A 26,315-nucleotide genomic window follows, 5' to 3' on the forward strand; every position below is an offset into this window, starting at 1 on the left:
GTTTTCCCAGCACGGAGACCTTGAGTTCTATAATATAAGGCCATAAACATGTTTGTCTGAGTCTTCTATCAAAAGTTACAGCTATTTCTATGAAGTTGTACAAAAACGCTTTCTTTCGCCAAGACAGTGCGTTTCTCACTGTTACATGCATTTGAATGGGGAACTCGACCGAAACAAAGTATAGGTTTTCATTATGTGAATAACTTGAAAATCTTAGCTCAAACAGCTGCAAAACCTGTTTTCCCAGCACGGGGACCTTGAGTTCTATAATATAAGGCCATAAACATGTTTGTCTGAGTCTTCTATCAAAAGTTACAGCTATTTCTATGAAGTTGTACAAAAACGCTTTCTTTCGCCAAGACAGTGCGTTTCTCACTGTTACATGCATTTGAATGGGGAACTCGACCGAAACAAAGTATAGGTTTTCATTATGTGAATAACTTGGAAATCTTAGCTCAAACAGCTGCAAAACCTGTTTTCCCAGCACGGGAACCTTGAGTTCTATAAGATAAAGCCATAAACATGTGTATCCGAGTCTTCTATCAAAAGTTACAGCTATTTCTATGAAGTTGTACAAAAACGCTTTCTTTCGCCAAGACAGTGCGTTTCTCACTGTTACATGCATTTGAATGGGGAACTCGACCGAAACAAAGTATAGGTTTTCATTATGTGAATAACTTGGAAATCTTAGCTCAAACAGCTGCAAAACCTGTTTTCCCAGCACGGAGACCTTGAGTTCTATAATATAAGGCCATAAACATGTTTGTCTGAGTCTTCTATCAAAAGTTACAGCTATTTCTATGAAGTTGTACAAAAACGCTTTCTTTCGCCAAGACAGTGCGTTTCTCACTGTTACATGCATTTGAATGGGGAACTCGACCGAAACAAAGTATAGGTTTTCATTATGTGAATAACTTGGAAATCTTAGCTCAAACAGCTGCAAAACCTGTTTTCCCAGCACGGGAACCTTGAGTTCTATAAGATAAAGCCATAAACATGTGTATCCGAGTCTTCTATCAAAAGTTACAGCTATTTCTATGAAGTTGTACAAAAACGCTTTCTTTCGCCAAGACAGTGCGTTTCTCACTGTTACATGCATTTGAATGGGGAACTCGACCGAAACAAAGTATAGGTTTTCATTATGTGAATAACTTGGAAATCTTAGCTCAAACAGCTGCAAAACCTGTTTTCCCAGCACGGGAACCTTGAGTTCTATAAGATAAAGCCATAAACATGTGTATCCGAGTCTTCTATCAAAAGTTACAGCTATTTCTATGAAGTTGTACAAAAACGCTTTCTTTTGCCAAGACAGTGCGTTTCTCACTGTTACATGCATTTGAATGGGGAACTCGACCGAAACAAAGTACAAGTTTTCATTATGTGAATAACTTGGAAATCTTAGCTCAAACAGCTGCAAAACCTGTTTTCCCAGCACGGAGACCTTGAGTTCTATAATATAAGGCCATAAACATGTTTGTCTGAGTCTTCTATCAAAAGTTACAGCTATTTCTATGAAGTTGTACAAAAACGCTTTCTTTCGCCAAGACAGTGCGTTTCTCACTGTTACATGCATTTGAATGGGGAACTCGACCGAAACAAAGTATAGGTTTTCATTATGTGAATAACTTGAAAATCTTAGCTCAAACAGCTGCAAAACCTGTTTTCCCAGCACGGGGACCTTGAGTTCTATAATATAAGGCCATAAACATGTTTGTCTGAGTCTTCTATCAAAAGTTACAGCTATTTCTATGAAGTTGTACAAAAACGCTTTCTTTCGCCAAGACAGTGCGTTTCTCACTGTTACATGCATTTGAATGGGGAACTCGACCGAAACAAAGTATAGGTTTTCATTATGTGAATAACTTGGAAATCTTAGCTCAAACAGCTGCAAAACCTGTTTTCCCAGCACGGGAACCTTGAGTTCTATAAGATAAAGCCATAAACATGTGTATCCGAGTCTTCTATCAAAAGTTACAGCTATTTCTATGAAGTTGTACAAAAACGCTTTCTTTCGCCAAGACAGTGCGTTTCTCACTGTTACATGCATTTGAATGGGGAACTCGACCGAAACAAAGTACAAGTTTTCATTATGTGAATAACTTGGAAATCTTAGCTCAAACAGCTGCAAAACCTGTTTTCCCAGCACGGAGACCTTGAGTTCTATAATATAAGGCCATAAACATGTTTGTCTGAGTCTTCTATCAAAAGTTACAGCTATTTCTATGAAGTTGTACAAAAACGCTTTCTTTCGCCAAGACAGTGCGTTTCTCACTGTTACATGCATTTGAATGGGGAACTCGACCGAAACAAAGTATAGGTTTTCATTATGTGAATAACTTGGAAATCTTAGCTCAAACAGCTGCAAAACCTGTTTTCCCAGCACGGGAACCTTGAGTTCTATAAGATAAAGCCATAAACATGTGTATCCGAGTCTTCTATCAAAAGTTACAGCTATTTCTATGAAGTTGTACAAAAACGCTTTCTTTCGCCAAGACAGTGCGTTTCTCACTGTTACATGCATTTGAATGGGGAACTCGACCGAAACAAAGTATAGGTTTTCATTATGTGAATAACTTGGAAATCTTAGCTCAAACAGCTGCAAAACCTGTTTTCCCAGCACGGGAACCTTGAGTTCTATAAGATAAAGCCATAAACATGTGTATCCGAGTCTTCTATCAAAAGTTACAGCTATTTCTATGAAGTTGTACAAAAACGCTTTCTTTCGCCAAGACAGTGCGTTTCTCACTGTTACATGCATTTGAATGGGGAACTCGACCGAAACAAAGTATAGGTTTTCATTATGTGAATAACTTGGAAATCTTAGCTCAAACAGCTGCAAAACCTGTTTTCCCAGCACGGAGACCTTGAGTTCTATAATATAAGGCCATAAACATGTTTGTCTGAGTCTTCTATCAAAAGTTACAGCTATTTCTATGAAGTTGTACAAAAACGCTTTCTTTCGCCAAGACAGTGCGTTTCTCACTGTTACATGCATTTGAATGGGGAACTCGACCGAAACAAAGTATAGGTTTTCATTATGTGAATAACTTGGAAATCTTAGCTCAAACAGCTGCAAAACCTGTTTTCCCAGCACGGGGACCTTGAGTTCTATAATATAAGGCCATAAACATGTTTGTCTGAGTCTTCTATCAAAAGTTACAGCTATTTCTATGAAGTTGTACAAAAACGCTTTCTTTCGCCAAGACAGTGCGTTTCTCACTGTTACATGCATTTGAATGGGGAACTCGACCGAAACAAAGTATAGGTTTTCATTATGTGAATAACTTGGAAATCTTAGCTCAAACAGCTGCAAAACCTGTTTTCCCAGCACGGGAACCTTGAGTTCTATAAGATAAAGCCATAAACATGTGTATCCGAGTCTTCTATCAAAAGTTACAGCTATTTCTATGAAGTTGTACAAAAACGCTTTCTTTCGCCAAGACAGTGCGTTTCTCACTGTTACATGCATTTGAATGGGGAACTCGACTGAAACAAAGTATAGGTTTTCATTATGTGAATAACTTGGAAATCTTAGCTCAAACAGCTGCAAAACCTGTTTTCCCAGCACGGGAACCTTGAGTTCTATAAGATAAAGCCATAAACATGTGTATCCGAGTCTTCTATCAAAAGTTACAGCTATTTCTATGAAGTTGTACAAAAACGCTTTCTTTCGCCAAGACAGTGCGTTTCTCACTGTTACATGCATTTGAATGGGGAACTCGACCGAAACAAAGTATAGGTTTTCATTATGTGAATAACTTGGAAATCTTAGCTCAAACAGCTGCAAAACCTGTTTTCCCAGCACGGGAACCTTGAGTTCTATAAGATAAAGCCATAAACATGTGTATCCGAGTCTTCTATCAAAAGTTACAGCTATTTATATGAAGTTGTACAAAAACGCTTTCTTTCGCCAAGACAGTGCGTTTCTCACTGTTACATGCATTTGAATGGGGAACTCGACCGAAACAAAGTATAGGTTTTCACTATGTGAATAACTTGAAAATCTTAGCTCAAACAGCTGCAAAACCTGTTTTCCCAGCACGGGGACCTTGAGTTCTATAATATAAGGCCATAAACATGTTTGTCTGAGTCTTCTATCAAAAGTTACAGCTATTTCTATGAAGTTGTACAAAAACGCTTTCTTTCGCCAAGACAGTGCGTTTCTCACTGTTACATGCATTTGAATGGGGAACTCGACCGAAACAAAGTATAGGTTTTCATTATGTGAATAACTTGGAAATCTTAGCTCAAACAGCTGCAAAACCTGTTTTCCCAGCACGGGAACCTTGAGTTCTATAAGATAAAGCCATAAACATGTGTATCCGAGTCTTCTATCAAAAGTTACAGCTATTTCTATGAAGTTGTACAAAAACGCTTTCTTTCGCCAAGACAGTGCGTTTCTCACTGTTACATGCATTTGAATGGGGAACTCGACCGAAACAAAGTACAAGTTTTCATTATGTGAATAACTTGGAAATCTTAGCTCAAACAGCTGCAAAACCTGTTTTCCCAGCACGGAGACCTTGAGTTCTATAATATAAGGCCATAAACATGTTTGTCTGAGTCTTCTATCAAAAGTTACAGCTATTTCTATGAAGTTGTACAAAAACGCTTTCTTTCGCCAAGACAGTGCGTTTCTCACTGTTACATGCATTTGAATGGGGAACTCGACCGAAACAAAGTATAGGTTTTCATTATGTGAATAACTTGAAAATCTTAGCTCAAACAGCTGCAAAACCTGTTTTCCCAGCACGGGGACCTTGAGTTCTATAATATAAGGCCATAAACATGTTTGTCTGAGTCTTCTATCAAAAGTTACAGCTATTTCTATGAAGTTGTACAAAAACGCTTTCTTTCGCCAAGACAGTGCGTTTCTCACTGTTACATGCATTTGAATGGGGAACTCGACCGAAACAAAGTATAGGTTTTCATTATGTGAATAACTTGGAAATCTTAGCTCAAACAGCTGCAAAACCTGTTTTCCCAGCACGGGAACCTTGAGTTCTATAAGATAAAGCCATAAACATGTGTATCCGAGTCTTCTATCAAAAGTTACAGCTATTTCTATGAAGTTGTACAAAAACGCTTTCTTTCGCCAAGACAGTGCGTTTCTCACTGTTACATGCATTTGAATGGGGAACTCGACCGAAACAAAGTATAGGTTTTCATTATGTGAATAACTTGGAAATCTTAGCTCAAACAGCTGCAAAACCTGTTTTCCCAGCACGGGAACCTTGAGTTCTATAAGATAAAGCCATAAACATGTGTATCCGAGTCTTCTATCAAAAGTTACAGCTATTTCTATGAAGTTGTACAAAAACGCTTTCTTTTGCCAAGACAGTGCGTTTCTCACTGTTACATGCATTTGAATGGGGAACTCGACCGAAACAAAGTACAAGTTTTCATTATGTGAATAACTTGGAAATCTTAGCTCAAACAGCTGCAAAACCTGTTTTCCCAGCACGGAGACCTTGAGTTCTATAATATAAGGCCATAAACATGTTTGTCTGAGTCTTCTATCAAAAGTTACAGCTATTTCTATGAAGTTGTACAAAAACGCTTTCTTTCGCCAAGACAGTGCGTTTCTCACTGTTACATGCATTTGAATGGGGAACTCGACCGAAACAAAGTATAGGTTTTCATTATGTGAATAACTTGAAAATCTTAGCTCAAACAGCTGCAAAACCTGTTTTCCCAGCACGGGGACCTTGAGTTCTATAATATAAGGCCATAAACATGTTTGTCTGAGTCTTCTATCAAAAGTTACAGCTATTTCTATGAAGTTGTACAAAAACGCTTTCTTTCGCCAAGACAGTGCGTTTCTCACTGTTACATGCATTTGAATGGGGAACTCGACCGAAACAAAGTATAGGTTTTCATTATGTGAATAACTTGGAAATCTTAGCTCAAACAGCTGCAAAACCTGTTTTCCCAGCACGGGAACCTTGAGTTCTATAAGATAAAGCCATAAACATGTGTATCCGAGTCTTCTATCAAAAGTTACAGCTATTTCTATGAAGTTGTACAAAAACGCTTTCTTTCGCCAAGACAGTGCGTTTCTCACTGTTACATGCATTTGAATGGGGAACTCGACCGAAACAAAGTACAAGTTTTCATTATGTGAATAACTTGGAAATCTTAGCTCAAACAGCTGCAAAACCTGTTTTCCCAGCACGGAGACCTTGAGTTCTATAATATAAGGCCATAAACATGTTTGTCTGAGTCTTCTATCAAAAGTTACAGCTATTTCTATGAAGTTGTACAAAAACGCTTTCTTTCGCCAAGACAGTGCGTTTCTCACTGTTACATGCATTTGAATGGGGAACTCGACCGAAACAAAGTATAGGTTTTCATTATGTGAATAACTTGGAAATCTTAGCTCAAACAGCTGCAAAACCTGTTTTCCCAGCACGGGAACCTTGAGTTCTATAAGATAAAGCCATAAACATGTGTATCCGAGTCTTCTATCAAAAGTTACAGCTATTTCTATGAAGTTGTACAAAAACGCTTTCTTTCGCCAAGACAGTGCGTTTCTCACTGTTACATGCATTTGAATGGGGAACTCGACCGAAACAAAGTATAGGTTTTCATTATGTGAATAACTTGGAAATCTTAGCTCAAACAGCTGCAAAACCTGTTTTCCCAGCACGGGAACCTTGAGTTCTATAAGATAAAGCCATAAACATGTGTATCCGAGTCTTCTATCAAAAGTTACAGCTATTTCTATGAAGTTGTACAAAAACGCTTTCTTTCGCCAAGACAGTGCGTTTCTCACTGTTACATGCATTTGAATGGGGAACTCGACCGAAACAAAGTATAGGTTTTCATTATGTGAATAACTTGGAAATCTTAGCTCAAACAGCTGCAAAACCTGTTTTCCCAGCACGGAGACCTTGAGTTCTATAATATAAGGCCATAAACATGTTTGTCTGAGTCTTCTATCAAAAGTTACAGCTATTTCTATGAAGTTGTACAAAAACGCTTTCTTTCGCCAAGACAGTGCGTTTCTCACTGTTACATGCATTTGAATGGGGAACTCGACCGAAACAAAGTATAGGTTTTCATTATGTGAATAACTTGAAAATCTTAGCTCAAACAGCTGCAAAACCTGTTTTCCCAGCACGGGGACCTTGAGTTCTATAATATAAGGCCATAAACATGTTTGTCTGAGTCTTCTATCAAAAGTTACAGCTATTTCTATGAAGTTGTACAAAAACGCTTTCTTTCGCCAAGACAGTGCGTTTCTCACTGTTACATGCATTTGAATGGGGAACTCGACCGAAACAAAGTATAGGTTTTCATTATGTGAATAACTTGGAAATCTTAGCTCAAACAGCTGCAAAACCTGTTTTCCCAGCACGGGAACCTTGAGTTCTATAAGATAAAGCCATAAACATGTGTATCCGAGTCTTCTATCAAAAGTTACAGCTATTTCTATGAAGTTGTACAAAAACGCTTTCTTTCGCCAAGACAGTGCGTTTCTCACTGTTACATGCATTTGAATGGGGAACTCGACCGAAACAAAGTATAGGTTTTCATTATGTGAATAACTTGGAAATCTTAGCTCAAACAGCTGCAAAACCTGTTTTCCCAGCACGGGAACCTTGAGTTCTATAAGATAAAGCCATAAACATGTGTATCCGAGTCTTCTATCAAAAGTTACAGCTATTTATATGAAGTTGTACAAAAACGCTTTCTTTCGCCAAGACAGTGCGTTTCTCACTGTTACATGCATTTGAATGGGGAACTCGACCGAAACAAAGTATAGGTTTTCATTATGTGAATAACTTGGAAATCTTAGCTCAAACAGCTGCAAAACCTGTTTTCCCAGCACGGGAACCTTGAGTTCTATAAGATAAAGCCATAAACATGTGTATCCGAGTCTTCTATCAAAAGTTACAGCTATTTCTATGAAGTTGTACAAAAACGCTTTCTTTCGCCAAGACAGTGCGTTTCTCACTGTTACATGCATTTGAATGGGGAACTCGACCGAAACAAAGTACAAGTTTTCATTATGTGAATAACTTGGAAATCTTAGCTCAAACAGCTGCAAAACCTGTTTTCCCAGCACGGAGACCTTGAGTTCTATAATATAAGGCCATAAACATGTTTGTCTGAGTCTTCTATCAAAAGTTACAGCTATTTCTATGAAGTTGTACAAAAACGCTTTCTTTCGCCAAGACAGTGCGTTTCTCACTGTTACATGCATTTGAATGGGGAACTCGACCGAAACAAAGTATAGGTTTTCATTATGTGAATAACTTGAAAATCTTAGCTCAAACAGCTGCAAAACCTGTTTTCCCAGCACGGGGACCTTGAGTTCTATAATATAAGGCCATAAACATGTTTGTCTGAGTCTTCTATCAAAAGTTACAGCTATTTCTATGAAGTTGTACAAAAACGCTTTCTTTCGCCAAGACAGTGCGTTTCTCACTGTTACATGCATTTGAATGGGGAACTCGACCGAAACAAAGTATAGGTTTTCATTATGTGAATAACTTGGAAATCTTAGCTCAAACAGCTGCAAAACCTGTTTTCCCAGCACGGGAACCTTGAGTTCTATAAGATAAAGCCATAAACATGTGTATCCGAGTCTTCTATCAAAAGTTACAGCTATTTCTATGAAGTTGTACAAAAACGCTTTCTTTCGCCAAGACAGTGCGTTTCTCACTGTTACATGCATTTGAATGGGGAACTCGACTGAAACAAAGTATAGGTTTTCATTATGTGAATAACTTGGAAATCTTAGCTCAAACAGCTGCAAAACCTGTTTTCCCAGCACGGGAACCTTGAGTTCTATAAGATAAAGCCATAAACATGTGTATCCGAGTCTTCTATCAAAAGTTACAGCTATTTCTATGAAGTTGTACAAAAACGCTTTCTTTCGCCAAGACAGTGCGTTTCTCACTGTTACATGCATTTGAATGGGGAACTCGACCGAAACAAAGTACAAGTTTTCATTATGTGAATAACTTGGAAATCTTAGCTCAAACAGCTGCAAAACCTGTTTTCCCAGCACGGAGACCTTGAGTTCTATAATATAAGGCCATAAACATGTTTGTCTGAGTCTTCTATCAAAAGTTACAGCTATTTCTATGAAGTTGTACAAAAACGCTTTCTTTCGCCAAGACAGTGCGTTTCTCACTGTTACATGCATTTGAATGGGGAACTCGACCGAAACAAAGTATAGGTTTTCATTATGTGAATAACTTGAAAATCTTAGCTCAAACAGCTGCAAAACCTGTTTTCCCAGCACGGGGACCTTGAGTTCTATAATATAAGGCCATAAACATGTTTGTCTGAGTCTTCTATCAAAAGTTACAGCTATTTCTATGAAGTTGTACAAAAACGCTTTCTTTCGCCAAGACAGTGCGTTTCTCACTGTTACATGCATTTGAATGGGGAACTCGACTGAAACAAAGTATAGGTTTTCATTATGTGAATAACTTGGAAATCTTAGCTCAAACAGCTGCAAAACCTGTTTTCCCAGCACGGGAACCTTGAGTTCTATAAGATAAAGCCATAAACATGTGTATCCGAGTCTTCTATCAAAAGTTACAGCTATTTCTATGAAGTTGTACAAAAACGCTTTCTTTCGCCAAGACAGTGCGTTTCTCACTGTTAAATGCATTTGAATGGGGAACTCGACCGAAACAAAGTACAAGTTTTCATTATGTGAATAACTTGGAAATCTTAGCTCAAACAGCTGCAAAACCTGTTTTCCCAGCACGGAGACCTTGAGTTCTATAATATAAGGCCATAAACATGTTTGTCTGAGTCTTCTATCAAAAGTTACAGCTATTTCTATGAAGTTGTACAAAAACGCTTTCTTTCGCCAAGACAGTGCGTTTCTCACTGTTACATGCATTTGAATGGGGAACTCGACCGAAACAAAGTATAGGTTTTCATTATGTGAATAACTTGAAAATCTTAGCTCAAACAGCTGCAAAACCTGTTTTCCCAGCACGGGGACCTTGAGTTCTATAATATAAGGCCATAAACATGTTTGTCTGAGTCTTCTATCAAAAGTTACAGCTATTTCTATGAAGTTGTACAAAAACGCTTTCTTTCGCCAAGACAGTGCGTTTCTCACTGTTACATGCATTTGAATGGGGAACTCGACCGAAACAAAGTATAGGTTTTCATTATGTGAATAACTTGGAAATCTTAGCTCAAACAGCTGCAAAACCTGTTTTCCCAGCACGGGAACCTTGAGTTCTATAAGATAAAGCCATAAACATGTGTATCCGAGTCTTCTATCAAAAGTTACAGCTATTTCTATGAAGTTGTACAAAAACGCTTTCTTTCGCCAAGACAGTGCGTTTCTCACTGTTACATGCATTTGAATGGGGAACTCCACCGAAACAAAGTATAGGTTTTCATTATGTGAATAACTTGAAAATCTTAGCTCAAACAGCTGCAAAACCTGTTTTCCCAGCACGGGGACCTTGAGTTCTATAATATAAGGCCATAAACATGTTTGTCTGAGTCTTCTATCAAAAGTTACAGCTATTTCTATGAAGTTGTACAAAAACGCTTTCTTTCGCCAAGACAGTGCGTTTCTCACTGTTACATGCATTTGAATGGGGAACTCGACCGAAACAAAGTATAGGTTTTCATTATGTGAATAACTTGGAAATCTTAGCTCAAACAGCTGCAAAACCTGTTTTCCCAGCACGGGAACCTTGAGTTCTATAAGATAAAGCCATAAACATGTGTATCCGAGTCTTCTATCAAAAGTTACAGCTATTTCTATGAAGTTGTACAAAAACGCTTTCTTTCGCCAAGACAGTGCGTTTCTCACTGTTACATGCATTTGAATGGGGAACTCGACCGAAACAAAGTACAAGTTTTCATTATGTGAATAACTTGGAAATCTTAGCTCAAACAGCTGCAAAACCTGTTTTCCCAGCACGGAGACCTTGAGTTCTATAATATAAGGCCATAAACATGTTTGTCTGAGTCTTCTATCAAAAGTTACAGCTATTTCTATGAAGTTGTACAAAAACGCTTTCTTTCGCCAAGACAGTGCGTTTCTCACTGTTACATGCATTTGAATGGGGAACTCGACCGAAACAAAGTATAGGTTTTCATTATGTGAATAACTTGAAAATCTTAGCTCAAACAGCTGCAAAACCTGTTTTCCCAGCACGGGGACCTTGAGTTCTATAATATAAGGCCATAAACATGTTTGTCTGAGTCTTCTATCAAAAGTTACAGCTATTTCTATGAAGTTGTACAAAAACGCTTTCTTTCGCCAAGACAGTGCGTTTCTCACTGTTACATGCATTTGAATGGGGAACTCGACCGAAACAAAGTATAGGTTTTCATTATGTGAATAACTTGGAAATCTTAGCTCAAACAGCTGCAAAACCTGTTTTCCCAGCACGGGAACCTTGAGTTCTATAAGATAAAGCCATAAACATGTGTATCCGAGTCTTCTATCAAAAGTTACAGCTATTTCTATGAAGTTGTACAAAAACGCTTTCTTTCGCCAAGACAGTGCGTTTCTCACTGTTACATGCATTTGAATGGGGAACTCGACCGAAACAAAGTATAGGTTTTCATTATGTGAATAACTTGGAAATCTTAGCTCAAACAGCTGCAAAACCTGTTTTCCCAGCACGGAGACCTTGAGTTCTATAATATAAGGCCATAAACATGTTTGTCTGAGTCTTCTATCAAAAGTTACAGCTATTTCTATGAAGTTGTACAAAAACGCTTTCTTTCGCCAAGACAGTGCGTTTCTCACTGTTACATGCATTTGAATGGGGAACTCGACCGAAACAAAGTATAGGTTTTCATTATGTGAATAACTTGGAAATCTTAGCTCAAACAGCTGCAAAACCTGTTTTCCCAGCACGGGAACCTTGAGTTCTATAAGATAAAGCCATAAACATGTGTATCCGAGTCTTCTATCAAAAGTTACAGCTATTTCTATGAAGTTGTACAAAAACGCTTTCTTTCGCCAAGACAGTGCGTTTCTCACTGTTACATGCATTTGAATGGGGAACTCGACCGAAACAAAGTATAGGTTTTCATTATGTGAATAACTTGGAAATCTTAGCTCAAACAGCTGCAAAACCTGTTTTCCCAGCACGGGAACCTTGAGTTCTATAAGATAAAGCCATAAACATGTGTATCCGAGTCTTCTATCAAAAGTTACAGCTATTTCTATGAAGTTGTACAAAAACGCTTTCTTTTGCCAAGACAGTGCGTTTCTCACTGTTACATGCATTTGAATGGGGAACTCGACCGAAACAAAGTACAAGTTTTCATTATGTGAATAACTTGGAAATCTTAGCTCAAACAGCTGCAAAACCTGTTTTCCCAGCACGGAGACCTTGAGTTCTATAATATAAGGCCATAAACATGTTTGTCTGAGTCTTCTATCAAAAGTTACAGCTATTTCTATGAAGTTGTACAAAAACGCTTTCTTTCGCCAAGACAGTGCGTTTCTCACTGTTACATGCATTTGAATGGGGAACTCGACCGAAACAAAGTATAGGTTTTCATTATGTGAATAACTTGAAAATCTTAGCTCAAACAGCTGCAAAACCTGTTTTCCCAGCACGGGGACCTTGAGTTCTATAATATAAGGCCATAAACATGTTTGTCTGAGTCTTCTATCAAAAGTTACAGCTATTTCTATGAAGTTGTACAAAAACGCTTTCTTTCGCCAAGACAGTGCGTTTCTCACTGTTACATGCATTTGAATGGGGAACTCGACCGAAACAAAGTATAGGTTTTCATTATGTGAATAACTTGGAAATCTTAGCTCAAACAGCTGCAAAACCTGTTTTCCCAGCACGGGAACCTTGAGTTCTATAAGATAAAGCCATAAACATGTGTATCCGAGTCTTCTATCAAAAGTTACAGCTATTTCTATGAAGTTGTACAAAAACGCTTTCTTTCGCCAAGACAGTGCGTTTCTCACTGTTACATGCATTTGAATGGGGAACTCGACCGAAACAAAGTACAAGTTTTCATTATGTGAATAACTTGGAAATCTTAGCTCAAACAGCTGCAAAACCTGTTTTCCCAGCACGGAGACCTTGAGTTCTATAATATAAGGCCATAAACATGTTTGTCTGAGTCTTCTATCAAAAGTTACAGCTATTTCTATGAAGTTGTACAAAAACGCTTTCTTTCGCCAAGACAGTGCGTTTCTCACTGTTACATGCATTTGAATGGGGAACTCGACCGAAACAAAGTATAGGTTTTCATTATGTGAATAACTTGGAAATCTTAGCTCAAACAGCTGCAAAACCTGTTTTCCCAGCACGGGAACCTTGAGTTCTATAAGATAAAGCCATAAACATGTGTATCCGAGTCTTCTATCAAAAGTTACAGCTATTTCTATGAAGTTGTACAAAAACGCTTTCTTTCGCCAAGACAGTGCGTTTCTCACTGTTACATGCATTTGAATGGGGAACTCGACCGAAACAAAGTATAGGTTTTCATTATGTGAATAACTTGGAAATCTTAGCTCAAACAGCTGCAAAACCTGTTTTCCCAGCACGGGAACCTTGAGTTCTATAAGATAAAGCCATAAACATGTGTATCCGAGTCTTCTATCAAAAGTTACAGCTATTTCTATGAAGTTGTACAAAAACGCTTTCTTTCGCCAAGACAGTGCGTTTCTCACTGTTACATGCATTTGAATGGGGAACTCGACCGAAACAAAGTATAGGTTTTCATTATGTGAATAACTTGGAAATCTTAGCTCAAACAGCTGCAAAACCTGTTTTCCCAGCACGGAGACCTTGAGTTCTATAATATAAGGCCATAAACATGTTTGTCTGAGTCTTCTATCAAAAGTTACAGCTATTTCTATGAAGTTGTACAAAAACGCTTTCTTTCGCCAAGACAGTGCGTTTCTCACTGTTACATGCATTTGAATGGGGAACTCGACCGAAACAAAGTATAGGTTTTCATTATGTGAATAACTTGGAAATCTTAGCTCAAACAGCTGCAAAACCTGTTTTCCCAGCACGGGGACCTTGAGTTCTATAATATAAGGCCATAAACATGTTTGTCTGAGTCTTCTATCAAAAGTTACAGCTATTTCTATGAAGTTGTACAAAAACGCTTTCTTTCGCCAAGACAGTGCGTTTCTCACTGTTACATGCATTTGAATGGGGAACTCGACCGAAACAAAGTATAGGTTTTCATTATGTGAATAACTTGGAAATCTTAGCTCAAACAGCTGCAAAACCTGTTTTCCCAGCACGGGAACCTTGAGTTCTATAAGATAAAGCCATAAACATGTGTATCCGAGTCTTCTATCAAAAGTTACAGCTATTTCTATGAAGTTGTACAAAAACGCTTTCTTTCGCCAAGACAGTGCGTTTCTCACTGTTACATGCATTTGAATGGGGAACTCGACTGAAACAAAGTATAGGTTTTCATTATGTGAATAACTTGGAAATCTTAGCTCAAACAGCTGCAAAACCTGTTTTCCCAGCACGGGAACCTTGAGTTCTATAAGATAAAGCCATAAACATGTGTATCCGAGTCTTCTATCAAAAGTTACAGCTATTTCTATGAAGTTGTACAAAAACGCTTTCTTTCGCCAAGACAGTGCGTTTCTCACTGTTACATGCATTTGAATGGGGAACTCGACCGAAACAAAGTATAGGTTTTCATTATGTGAATAACTTGGAAATCTTAGCTCAAACAGCTGCAAAACCTGTTTTCCCAGCACGGGAACCTTGAGTTCTATAAGATAAAGCCATAAACATGTGTATCCGAGTCTTCTATCAAAAGTTACAGCTATTTATATGAAGTTGTACAAAAACACTTTCTTTCGCCAAGACAGTGCGTTTCTCACTGTTACATGCATTTGAATGGGGAACTCGACCGAAACAAAGTATAGGTTTTCACTATGTGAATAACTTGAAAATCTTAGCTCAAACAGCTGCAAAACCTGTTTTCCCAGCACGGGGACCTTGAGTTCTATAATATAAGGCCATAAACATGTTTGTCTGAGTCTTCTATCAAAAGTTACAGCTATTTCTATGAAGTTGTACAAAAACGCTTTCTTTCGCCAAGACAGTGCGTTTCTCACTGTTACATGCATTTGAATGGGGAACTCGACCGAAACAAAGTATAGGTTTTCATTATGTGAATAACTTGGAAATCTTAGCTCAAACAGCTGCAAAACCTGTTTTCCCAGCACGGGAACCTTGAGTTCTATAAGATAAAGCCATAAACATGTGTATCCGAGTCTTCTATCAAAAGTTACAGCTATTTCTATGAAGTTGTACAAAAACGCTTTCTTTCGCCAAGACAGTGCGTTTCTCACTGTTACATGCATTTGAATGGGGAACTCGACCGAAACAAAGTACAAGTTTTCATTATGTGAATAACTTGGAAATCTTAGCTCAAACAGCTGCAAAACCTGTTTTCCCAGCACGGAGACCTTGAGTTCTATAATATAAGGCCATAAACATGTTTGTCTGAGTCTTCTATCAAAAGTTACAGCTATTTCTATGAAGTTGTACAAAAACGCTTTCTTTCGCCAAGACAGTGCGTTTCTCACTGTTACATGCATTTGAATGGGGAACTCGACCGAAACAAAGTATAGGTTTTCATTATGTGAATAACTTGAAAATCTTAGCTCAAACAGCTGCAAAACCTGTTTTCCCAGCACGGGGACCTTGAGTTCTATAATATAAGGCCATAAACATGTTTGTCTGAGTCTTCTATCAAAAGTTACAGCTATTTCTATGAAGTTGTACAAAAACGCTTTCTTTCGCCAAGACAGTGCGTTTCTCACTGTTACATGCATTTGAATGGGGAACTCGACCGAAACAAAGTATAGGTTTTCATTATGTGAATAACTTGGAAATCTTAGCTCAAACAGCTGCAAAACCTGTTTTCCCAGCACGGGAACCTTGAGTTCTATAAGATAAAGCCATAAACATGTGTATCCGAGTCTTCTATCAAAAGTTACAGCTATTTCTATGAAGTTGTACAAAAACGCTTTCTTTCGCCAAGACAGTGCGTTTCTCACTGTTACATGCATTTGAATGGGGAACTCGACCGAAACAAAGTATAGGTTTTCATTATGTGAATAACTTGGAAATCTTAGCTCAAACAGCTGCAAAACCTGTTTTCCCAGCACGGGAACCTTGAGTTCTATAAGATAAAGCCATAAACATGTGTATCCGAGTCTTCTATCAAAAGTTACAGCTATTTCTATGAAGTTGTACAAAAACGCTTTCTTTTGCCAAGACAGTGCGTTTCTCACTGTTACATGCATTTGAATGGGGAACTCGACCGAAACAAAGTACAAGTTTTCATTATGTGAATAACTTGGAAATCTTAGCTCAAACAGCTGCAAAACCTGTTTTCCCAGCACGGAGACCTTGAGTTCTATAATATAAGGCCATAAACATGTTTGTCTGAGTCTTCTATCAAAAGTTACAGCTATTTCTATGAAGTTGTACAAAAACGCTTTCTTTCGCCAAGACAGTGCGTTTCTCACTGTTACATGCATTTGAATGGGGAACTCGACCGAAACAAAGTATAGGTTTTCATTATGTGAATAACTTGAAAATCTTAGCTCAAACAGCTGCAAAACCTGTTTTCCCAGCACGGGGACCTTGAGTTCTATAATATAAGGCCATAAACATGTTTGTCTGAGTCTTCTATCAAAAGTTACAGCTATTTCTATGAAGTTGTACAAAAACGCTTTCTTTCGCCAAGACAGTGCGTTTCTCACTGTTACATGCATTTGAATGGGGAACTCGACCGAAACAAAGTATAGGTTTTCATTATGTGAATAACTTGGAAATCTTAGCTCAAACAGCTGCAAAACCTGTTTTCCCAGCACGGGAACCTTGAGTTCTATAAGATAAAGCCATAAACATGTGTATCCGAGTCTTCTATCAAAAGTTACAGCTATTTCTATGAAGTTGTACAAAAACGCTTTCTTTCGCCAAGACAGTGCGTTTCTCACTGTTACATGCATTTGAATGGGGAACTCGACCGAAACAAAGTACAAGTTTTCATTATGTGAATAACTTGGAAATCTTAGCTCAAACAGCTGCAAAACCTGTTTTCCCAGCACGGAGACCTTGAGTTCTATAATATAAGGCCATAAACATGTTTGTCTGAGTCTTCTATCAAAAGTTACAGCTATTTCTATGAAGTTGTACAAAAACGCTTTCTTTCGCCAAGACAGTGCGTTTCTCACTGTTACATGCATTTGAATGGGGAACTCGACCGAAACAAAGTATAGGTTTTCATTATGTGAATAACTTGGAAATCTTAGCTCAAACAGCTGCAAAACCTGTTTTCCCAGCACGGGAACCTTGAGTTCTATAAGATAAAGCCATAAACATGTGTATCCGAGTCTTCTATCAAAAGTTACAGCTATTTCTATGAAGTTGTACAAAAACGCTTTCTTTCGCCAAGACAGTGCGTTTCTCACTGTTACATGCATTTGAATGGGGAACTCGACCGAAACAAAGTATAGGTTTTCATTATGTGAATAACTTGGAAATCTTAGCTCAAACAGCTGCAAAACCTGTTTTCCCAGCACGGGAACCTTGAGTTCTATAAGATAAAGCCATAAACACGTGTATCCGAGTCTTCTATCAAAAGTTACAGCTATTTCTATGAAGTTGTACAAAAACGCTTTCTTTCGCCAAGACAGTGCGTTTCTCACTGTTACATGCATTTGAATGGGGAACTCGACCGAAACAAAGTATAGGTTTTCATTATGTGAATAACTTGGAAATCTTAGCTCAAACAGCTGCAAAACCTGTTTTCCCAGCACGGAGACCTTGAGTTCTATAATATAAGGCCATAAACATGTTTGTCTGAGTCTTCTATCAAAAGTTACAGCTATTTCTATGAAGTTGTACAAAAACGCTTTCTTTCGCCAAGACAGTGCGTTTCTCACTGTTACATGCATTTGAATGGGGAACTCGACCGAAACAAAGTATAGGTTTTCATTATGTGAATAACTTGAAAATCTTAGCTCAAACAGCTGCAAAACCTGTTTTCCCAGCACGGGGACCTTGAGTTCTATAATATAAGGCCATAAACATGTTTGTCTGAGTCTTCTATCAAAAGTTACAGCTATTTCTATGAAGTTGTACAAAAACGCTTTCTTTCGCCAAGACAGTGCGTTTCTCACTGTTACATGCATTTGAATGGGGAACTCGACCGAAACAAAGTATAGGTTTTCATTATGTGAATAACTTGGAAATCTTAGCTCAAACAGCTGCAAAACCTGTTTTCCCAGCACGGGAACCTTGAGTTCTATAAGATAAAGCCATAAACATGTGTATCCGAGTCTTCTATCAAAAGTTACAGCTATTTCTATGAAGTTGTACAAAAACGCTTTCTTTCGCCAAGACAGTGCGTTTCTCACTGTTACATGCATTTGAATGGGGAACTCGACCGAAACAAAGTATAGGTTTTCATTATGTGAATAACTTGGAAATCTTAGCTCAAACAGCTGCAAAACCTGTTTTCCCAGCACGGGAACCTTGAGTTCTATAAGATAAAGCCATAAACATGTGTATCCGAGTCTTCTATCAAAAGTTACAGCTATTTATATGAAGTTGTACAAAAACGCTTTCTTTCGCCAAGACAGTGCGTTTCTCACTGTTACATGCATTTGAATGGGGAACTCGACCGAAACAAAGTATAGGTTTTCATTATGTGAATAACTTGGAAATCTTAGCTCAAACAGCTGCAAAACCTGTTTTCCCAGCACGGGAACCTTGAGTTCTATAAGATAAAGCCATAAACATGTGTATCCGAGTCTTCTATCAAAAGTTACAGCTATTTCTATGAAGTTGTACAAAAACGCTTTCTTTCGCCAAGACAGTGCGTTTCTCACTGTTACATGCATTTGAATGGGGAACTCGACCGAAACAAAGTATAGGTTTTCATTATGTGAATAACTTGGAAATCTTAGCTCAAACAGCTGCAAAACCTGTTTTCCCAGCACGGGAACCTTGAGTTCTATAAGATAAAGCCATAAACATGTGTATCCGAGTCTTCTATCAAAAGTTACAGCTATTTCTATGAAGTTGTACAAAAACGCTTTCTTTCGCCAAGACAGTGCGTTTCTCACTGTTACATGCATTTGAATGGGGAACTCGACCGAAACAAAGTACAAGTTTTCATTATGTGAATAACTTGGAAATCTTAGCTCAAACAGCTGCAAAACCTGTTTTCCCAGCACGGAGACCTTGAGTTCTATAATATAAGGCCATAAACATGTTTGTCTGAGTCTTCTATCAAAAGTTACAGCTATTTCTATGAAGTTGTACAAAAACGCTTTCTTTCGCCAAGACAGTGCGTTTCTCACTGTTACATGCATTTGAATGGGGAACTCGACCGAAACAAAGTATAGGTTTTCATTATGTGAATAACTTGAAAATCTTAGCTCAAACAGCTGCAAAACCTGTTTTCCCAGCACGGGGACCTTGAGTTCTATAATATAAGGCCATAAACATGTTTGTCTGAGTCTTCTATCAAAAGTTACAGCTATTTCTATGAAGTTGTACAAAAACGCTTTCTTTCGCCAAGACAGTGCGTTTCTCACTGTTACATGCATTTGAATGGGGAACTCGACCGAAACAAAGTATAGGTTTTCATTATGTGAATAACTTGGAAATCTTAGCTCAAACAGCTGCAAAACCTGTTTTCCCAGCACGGGAACCTTGAGTTCTATAATATAAGGCCATAAACATGTGTATCCGAGTCTTCTATCAAAAGTTACAGCTATTTCTATGAAGTTGTACAAAAACGCTTTCTTTCGCCAAGACAGTGCGTTTCTCACTGTTACATGCATTTGAATGGGGAACTCGACTGAAACAAAGTATAGGTTTTCATTATGTGAATAACTTGGAAATCTTAGCTCAAACAGCTGCAAAACCTGTTTTCCCAGCACGGGAACCTTGAGTTCTATAAGATAAAGCCATAAACATGTGTATCCGAGTCTTCTATCAAAAGTTACAGCTATTTCTATGAAGTTGTACAAAAACGCTTTCTTTCGCCAAGACAGTGCGTTTCTCACTGTTACATGCATTTGAATGGGGAACTCGACCGAAACAAAGTATAGGTTTTCATTATGTGAATAACTTGGAAATCTTAGCTCAAACAGCTGCAAAACCTGTTTTCCCAGCACGGGAACCTTGAGTTCTATAAGATAAAGCCATAAACATGTGTATCCGAGTCTTCTATCAAAAGTTACAGCTATTTCTATGAAGTTGTACAAAAACGCTTTCTTTCGCCAAGACAGTGCGTTTCTCACTGTTACATGCATTTGAATGGGGAACTCGACCGAAACAAAGTATAGGTTTTCATTATGTGAATAACTTGAAAATCTTAGCTCAAACAGCTGCAAAACCTGTTTTCCCAGCACGGGGACCTTGAGTTCTATAATATAAGGCCATAAACATGTTTGTCTGAGTCTTCTATCAAAAGTTACAGCTATTTCTATGAAGTTGTACAAAAACGCTTTCTTTCGCCAAGACAGTGCGTTTCTCACTGTTACATGCATTTGAATGGGGAACTCGACCGAAACAAAGTATAGGTTTTCATTATGTGAATAACTTGGAAATCTTAGCTCAAACAGCTGCAAAACCTGTTTTCCCAGCACGGGAACCTTGAGTTCTATAAGATAAAGCCATAAACATGTGTATCCGAGTCTTCTATCAAAAGTTACAGCTATTTCTATGAAGTTGTACAAAAACGCTTTCTTTCGCCAAGACAGTGCGTTTCTCACTGTTACATGCATTTGAATGGGGAACTCGACCGAAACAAAGTACAAGTTTTCATTATGTGAATAACTTGGAAATCTTAGCTCAAACAGCTGCAAAACCTGTTTTCCCAGCACGGAGACCTTGAGTTCTATAATATAAGGCCATAAACATGTTTGTCTGAGTCTTCTATCAAAAGTTACAGCTATTTCTATGAAGTTGTACAAAAACGCTTTCTTTCGCCAAGACAGTGCGTTTCTCACTGTTACATGCATTTGAATGGGGAACTCGACCGAAACAAAGTATAGGTTTTCATTATGTGAATAACTTGGAAATCTTAGCTCAAACAGCTGTAAAACCTGTTTTCCCAGCACGGGAACCTTGAGTTCTATAAGATAAAGCCATAAACATGTGTATCCGAGTCTTCTATCAAAAGTTACAGCTATTTCTATGAAGTTGTACAAAAACGCTTTCTTTCGCCAAGACAGTGCGTTTCTCACTGTTACATGCATTTGAATGGGGAACTCGACCGAAACAAAGTACAAGTTTTCATTATGTGAATAACTTGGAAATCTTAGCTCAAACAGCTGCAAAACCTGTTTTCCCAGCACGGGAACCTTGAGTTCTATAAGATAAAGCCATAAACATGTGTATCCGAGTCTTCTATCAAAAGTTACAGCTATTTCTATGAAGTTGTACAAAAACGCTTTCTTTCGCCAAGACAGTGCGTTTCTCACTGTTACATGCATTTGAATGGGGAACTCGACCGAAACAAAGTATAGGTTTTCATTATGTGAATAACTTGGAAATCTTAGCTCAAACAGCTGCAAAACCTGTTTTCCCAGCACGGGAACCTTGAGTTCTATAAGATAAAGCCATAAACATGTGTATCCGAGTCTTCTATCAAAAGTTACAGCTATTTCTATGAAGTTGTACAAAAACGCTTTCTTTTGCCAAGACAGTGCGTTTCTCACTGTTACATGCATTTGAATGGGGAACTCGACCGAAACAAAGTACAAGTTTTCATTATGTGAATAACTTGGAAATCTTAGCTCAAACAGCTGCAAAACCTGTTTTCCCAGCACGGAGACCTTGAGTTCTATAATATAAGGCCATAAACATGTTTGTCTGAGTCTTCTATCAAAAGTTACAGCTATTTCTATGAAGTTGTACAAAAACGCTTTCTTTCGCCAAGACAGTGCGTTTCTCACTGTTACATGCATTTGAATGGGGAACTCGACCGAAACAAAGTATAGGTTTTCATTATGTGAATAACTTGAAAATCTTAGCTCAAACAGCTGCAAAACCTGTTTTCCCAGCACGGAGACCTTGAGTTCTATAATATAAGGCCATAAACATGTTTGTCTGAGTCTTCTATCAAAAGTTACAGCTATTTCTATGAAGTTGTACAAAAACGCTTTCTTTCGCCAAGACAGTGCGTTTCTCACTGTTACATGCATTTGAATGGGGAACTCGACCGAAACAAAGTATAGGTTTTCATTATGTGAATAACTTGAAAATCTTAGCTCAAACAGCTGCAAAACCTGTTTTCCCAGCACGGGAACCTTGAGTTCTATAATATAAGGCCATAAACATGTTTGTCTGAGTCTTCTATCAAAAGTTACAGCTATTTCTATGAAGTTGTACAAAAACGCTTTCTTTCGCCAAGACAGTGCGTTTCTCACTGTTACATGCATTTGAATGGGGAACTCGACCGAAACAAAGTATAGGTTTTCATTATGTGAATAACTTGGAAATCTTAGCTCAAACAGCTGCAAAACCTGTTTTCCCAGCACGGGAACCTTGAGTTCTATAAGATAAAGCCATAAACATGTGTATCCGAGTCTTCTATCAAAAGTTACAGCTATTTATATGAAGTTGTACAAAAACGCTTTCTTTCGCCAAGACAGTGCGTTTCTCACTGTTACATGCATTTGAATGGGGAACTCGACCGAAACAAAGTATAGGTTTTCATTATGTGAATAACTTGAAAATCTTAGCTCAAACAGCTGCAAAACCTGTTTTCCCAGCACGGGGACCTTGAGTTCTATAATATAAGGCCATAAACATGTTTGTCTGAGTCTTCTATCAAAAGTTACAGCTATTTCTATGAAGTTGTACAAAAACGCTTTCTTTCGCCAAGACAGTGCGTTTCTCACTGTTACATGCATTTGAATGGGGAACTCGACCGAAACAAAGTATAGGTTTTCATTATGTGAATAACTTGGAAATCTTAGCTCAAACAGCTGCAAAACCTGTTTTCCCAGCACGGGAACCTTGAGTTCTATAAGATAAAGCCATAAACATGTGTATCCGAGTCTTCTATCAAAAGTTACAGCTATTTCTATGAAGTTGTACAAAAACGCTTTCTTTCGCCAAGACAGTGCGTTTCTCACTGTTACATGCATTTGAATGGGGAACTCGACCGAAACAAAGTACAAGTTTTCATTATGTGAATAACTTGGAAATCTTAGCTCAAACAGCTGCAAAACCTGTTTTCCCAGCACGGAGACCTTGAGTTCTATAATATAAGGCCATAAACATGTTTGTCTGAGTCTTCTATCAAAAGTTACAGCTATTTCTATGAAGTTGTACAAAAACGCTTTCTTTCGCCAAGACAGTGCGTTTCTCACTGTTACATGCATTTGAATGGGGAACTCGACCGAAACAAAGTACAAGTTTTCATTATGTGAATAACTTGGAAATCTTAGCTCAAACAGCTGCAAAACCTGTTTTCCCAGCACGGAGACCTTGAGTTCTATAATATAAGGCCATAAACATGTTTGTCTGAGTCTTCTATCAAAAGTTACAGCTATTTCTATGAAGTTGTACAAAAACGCTTTCTTTCGCCAAGACAGTGCGTTTCTCACTGTTACATGCATTTGAATGGGGAACTCGACCGAAACAAAGTATAGGTTTTCATTATGTGAATAACTTGAAAATCTTAGCTCAAACAGCTGCAAAACCTGTTTTCCCAGCACGGGGACCTTGAGTTCTATAATATAAGGCCATAAACATGTTTGTCTGAGTCTTCTATCAAAAGTTACAGCTATTTCTATGAAGTTGTACAAAAACGCTTTCTTTCGCCAAGACAGTGCGTTTCTCACTGTTACATGCATTTGAATGGGGAACTCGACCGAAACAAAGTATAGGTTTTCATTATGTGAATAACTTGGAAATCTTAGCTCAAACAGCTGCAAAACCTGTTTTCCCAGCACGGGAACCTTGAGTTCTATAAGATAAAGCCATAAACATGTGTATCCGAGTCTTCTATCAAAAGTTACAGCTATTTCTATGAAGTTGTACAAAAACGCTTTCTTTCGCCAAGACAGTGCGTTTCTCACTGTTACATGCATTTGAATGGGGAACTCGACCGAAACAAAGTATAGGTTTTCATTATGTGAATAACTTGGAAATCTTAGCTCAAACAGCTGCAAAACCTGTTTTCCCAGCACGGGGACCTTGAGTTCTATAATATAAGGCCATAAACATGTTTGTCTGAGTCTTCTATCAAAAGTTACAGCTATTTCTATGAAGTTGTACAAAAACGCTTTCTTTCGCCAAGACAGTGCGTTTCTCACTGTTACATGCATTTGAATGGGGAACTCGACCGAAACAAAGTATAGGTTTTCATTATGTGAATAACTTGGAAATCTTAGCTCAAACAGCTGCAAAACCTGTTTTCCCAGCACGGAGACCTTGAGTTCTATAATATAAGGCCATAAACATGTTTGTCTGAGTCTTCTATCAAAAGTTACAGCTATTTCTATGAAGTTGTACAAAAACGCTTTCTTTCGCCAAGACAGTGCGTTTCTCACTGTTACATGCATTTGAATGGGGAACTCGACCGAAACAAAGTATAGGTTTTCATTATGTGAATAACTTGAAAATCTTAGCTCAAACAGCTGCAAAACCTGTTTTCCCAGCACGGGGACCTTGAGTTCTATAATATAAGGCCATAAACATGTTTGTCTGAGTCTTCTATCAAAAGTTACAGCTATTTCTATGAAGTTGTACAAAAACGCTTTCTTTCGCCAAGACAGTGCGTTTCTCACTGTTACATGCATTTGAATGGGGAACTCGACCGAAACAAAGTATAGGTTTTCATTATGTGAATAACTTGGAAATCTTAGCTCAAACAGCTGCAAAACCTGTTTTCCCAGCACGGGAACCTTGAGTTCTATAAGATAAAGCCATAAACATGTGTATCCGAGTCTTCTATCAAAAGTTACAGCTATTTCTATGAAGTTGTACAAAAACGCTTTCTTTCGCCAAGACAGTGCGTTTCTCACTGTTACATGCATTTGAATGGGGAACTCGACCGAAACAAAGTACAAGTTTTCATTATGTGAATAACTTGGAAATCTTAGCTCAAACAGCTGCAAAACCTGTTTTCCCAGCACGGAGACCTTGAGTTCTATAATATAAGGCCATAAACATGTTTGTCTGAGTCTTCTATCAAAAGTTACAGCTATTTCTATGAAGTTGTACAAAAACGCTTTCTTTCGCCAAGACAGTGCGTTTCTCACTGTTACATGCATTTGAATGGGGAACTCGACCGAAACAAAGTATAGGTTTTCATTATGTGAATAACTTGGAAATCTTAGCTCAAACAGCTGCAAAACCTGTTTTCCCAGCACGGGAACCTTGAGTTCTATAAGATAAAGCCATAAACATGTGTATCCGAGTCTTCTATCAAAAGTTACAGCTATTTCTATGAAGTTGTACAAAAACGCTTTCTTTCGCCAAGACAGTGCGTTTCTCACTGTTACATGCATTTGAATGGGGAACTCGACCGAAACAAAGTATAGGTTTTCATTATGTGAATAACTTGGAAATCTTAGCTCAAACAGCTGCAAAACCTGTTTTCCCAGCACGGGAACCTTGAGTTCTATAAGATAAAGCCATAAACATGTGTATCCGAGTCTTCTATCAAAAGTTACAGCTATTTCTATGAAGTTGTACAAAAACGCTTTCTTTTGCCAAGACAGTGCGTTTCTCACTGTTACATGCATTTGAATGGGGAACTCGACCGAAACAAAGTATAGGTTTTCATTATGTGAATAACTTGGAAATCTTAGCTCAAACAGCTGCAAAACCTGTTTTCCCAGCACGGGAACCTTGAGTTCTATAAGATAAAGCCATAAACATGTGTATCCGAGTCTTCTATCAAAAGTTACAGCTATTTCTATGAAGTTGTACAAAAACGCTTTCTTTCGCCAAGACAGTGCGTTTCTCACTGTTACATGCATTTGAATGGGGAACTCGACCGAAACAAAGTATAGGTTTTCATTATGTGAATAACTTGGAAATCTTAGCTCAAACAGCTGCAAAACCTGTTTTCCCAGCACGGAGACCTTGAGTTCTATAATATAAGGCCATAAACATGTTTGTCTGAGTCTTCTATCAAAAGTTACAGCTATTTCTATGAAGTTGTACAAAAACGCTTTCTTTCGCCAAGACAGTGCGTTTCTCACTGTTACATGCATTTGAATGGGGAACTCGACCGAAACAAAGTATAGGTTTTCATTATGTGAATAACTTGAAAATCTTAGCTCAAACAGCTGCAAAACCTGTTTTCCC

This window comes from Diplotaxodon limnothrissa, linkage group LG5 (assembly GCF_057381915.1).
Source record: "Diplotaxodon limnothrissa isolate DT_005_m linkage group LG5, D_limnothrissa_male_GT1.1, whole genome shotgun sequence".
In the NCBI taxonomy this organism is placed as follows: Eukaryota; Metazoa; Chordata; class Actinopteri; order Cichliformes; family Cichlidae; genus Diplotaxodon; species Diplotaxodon limnothrissa.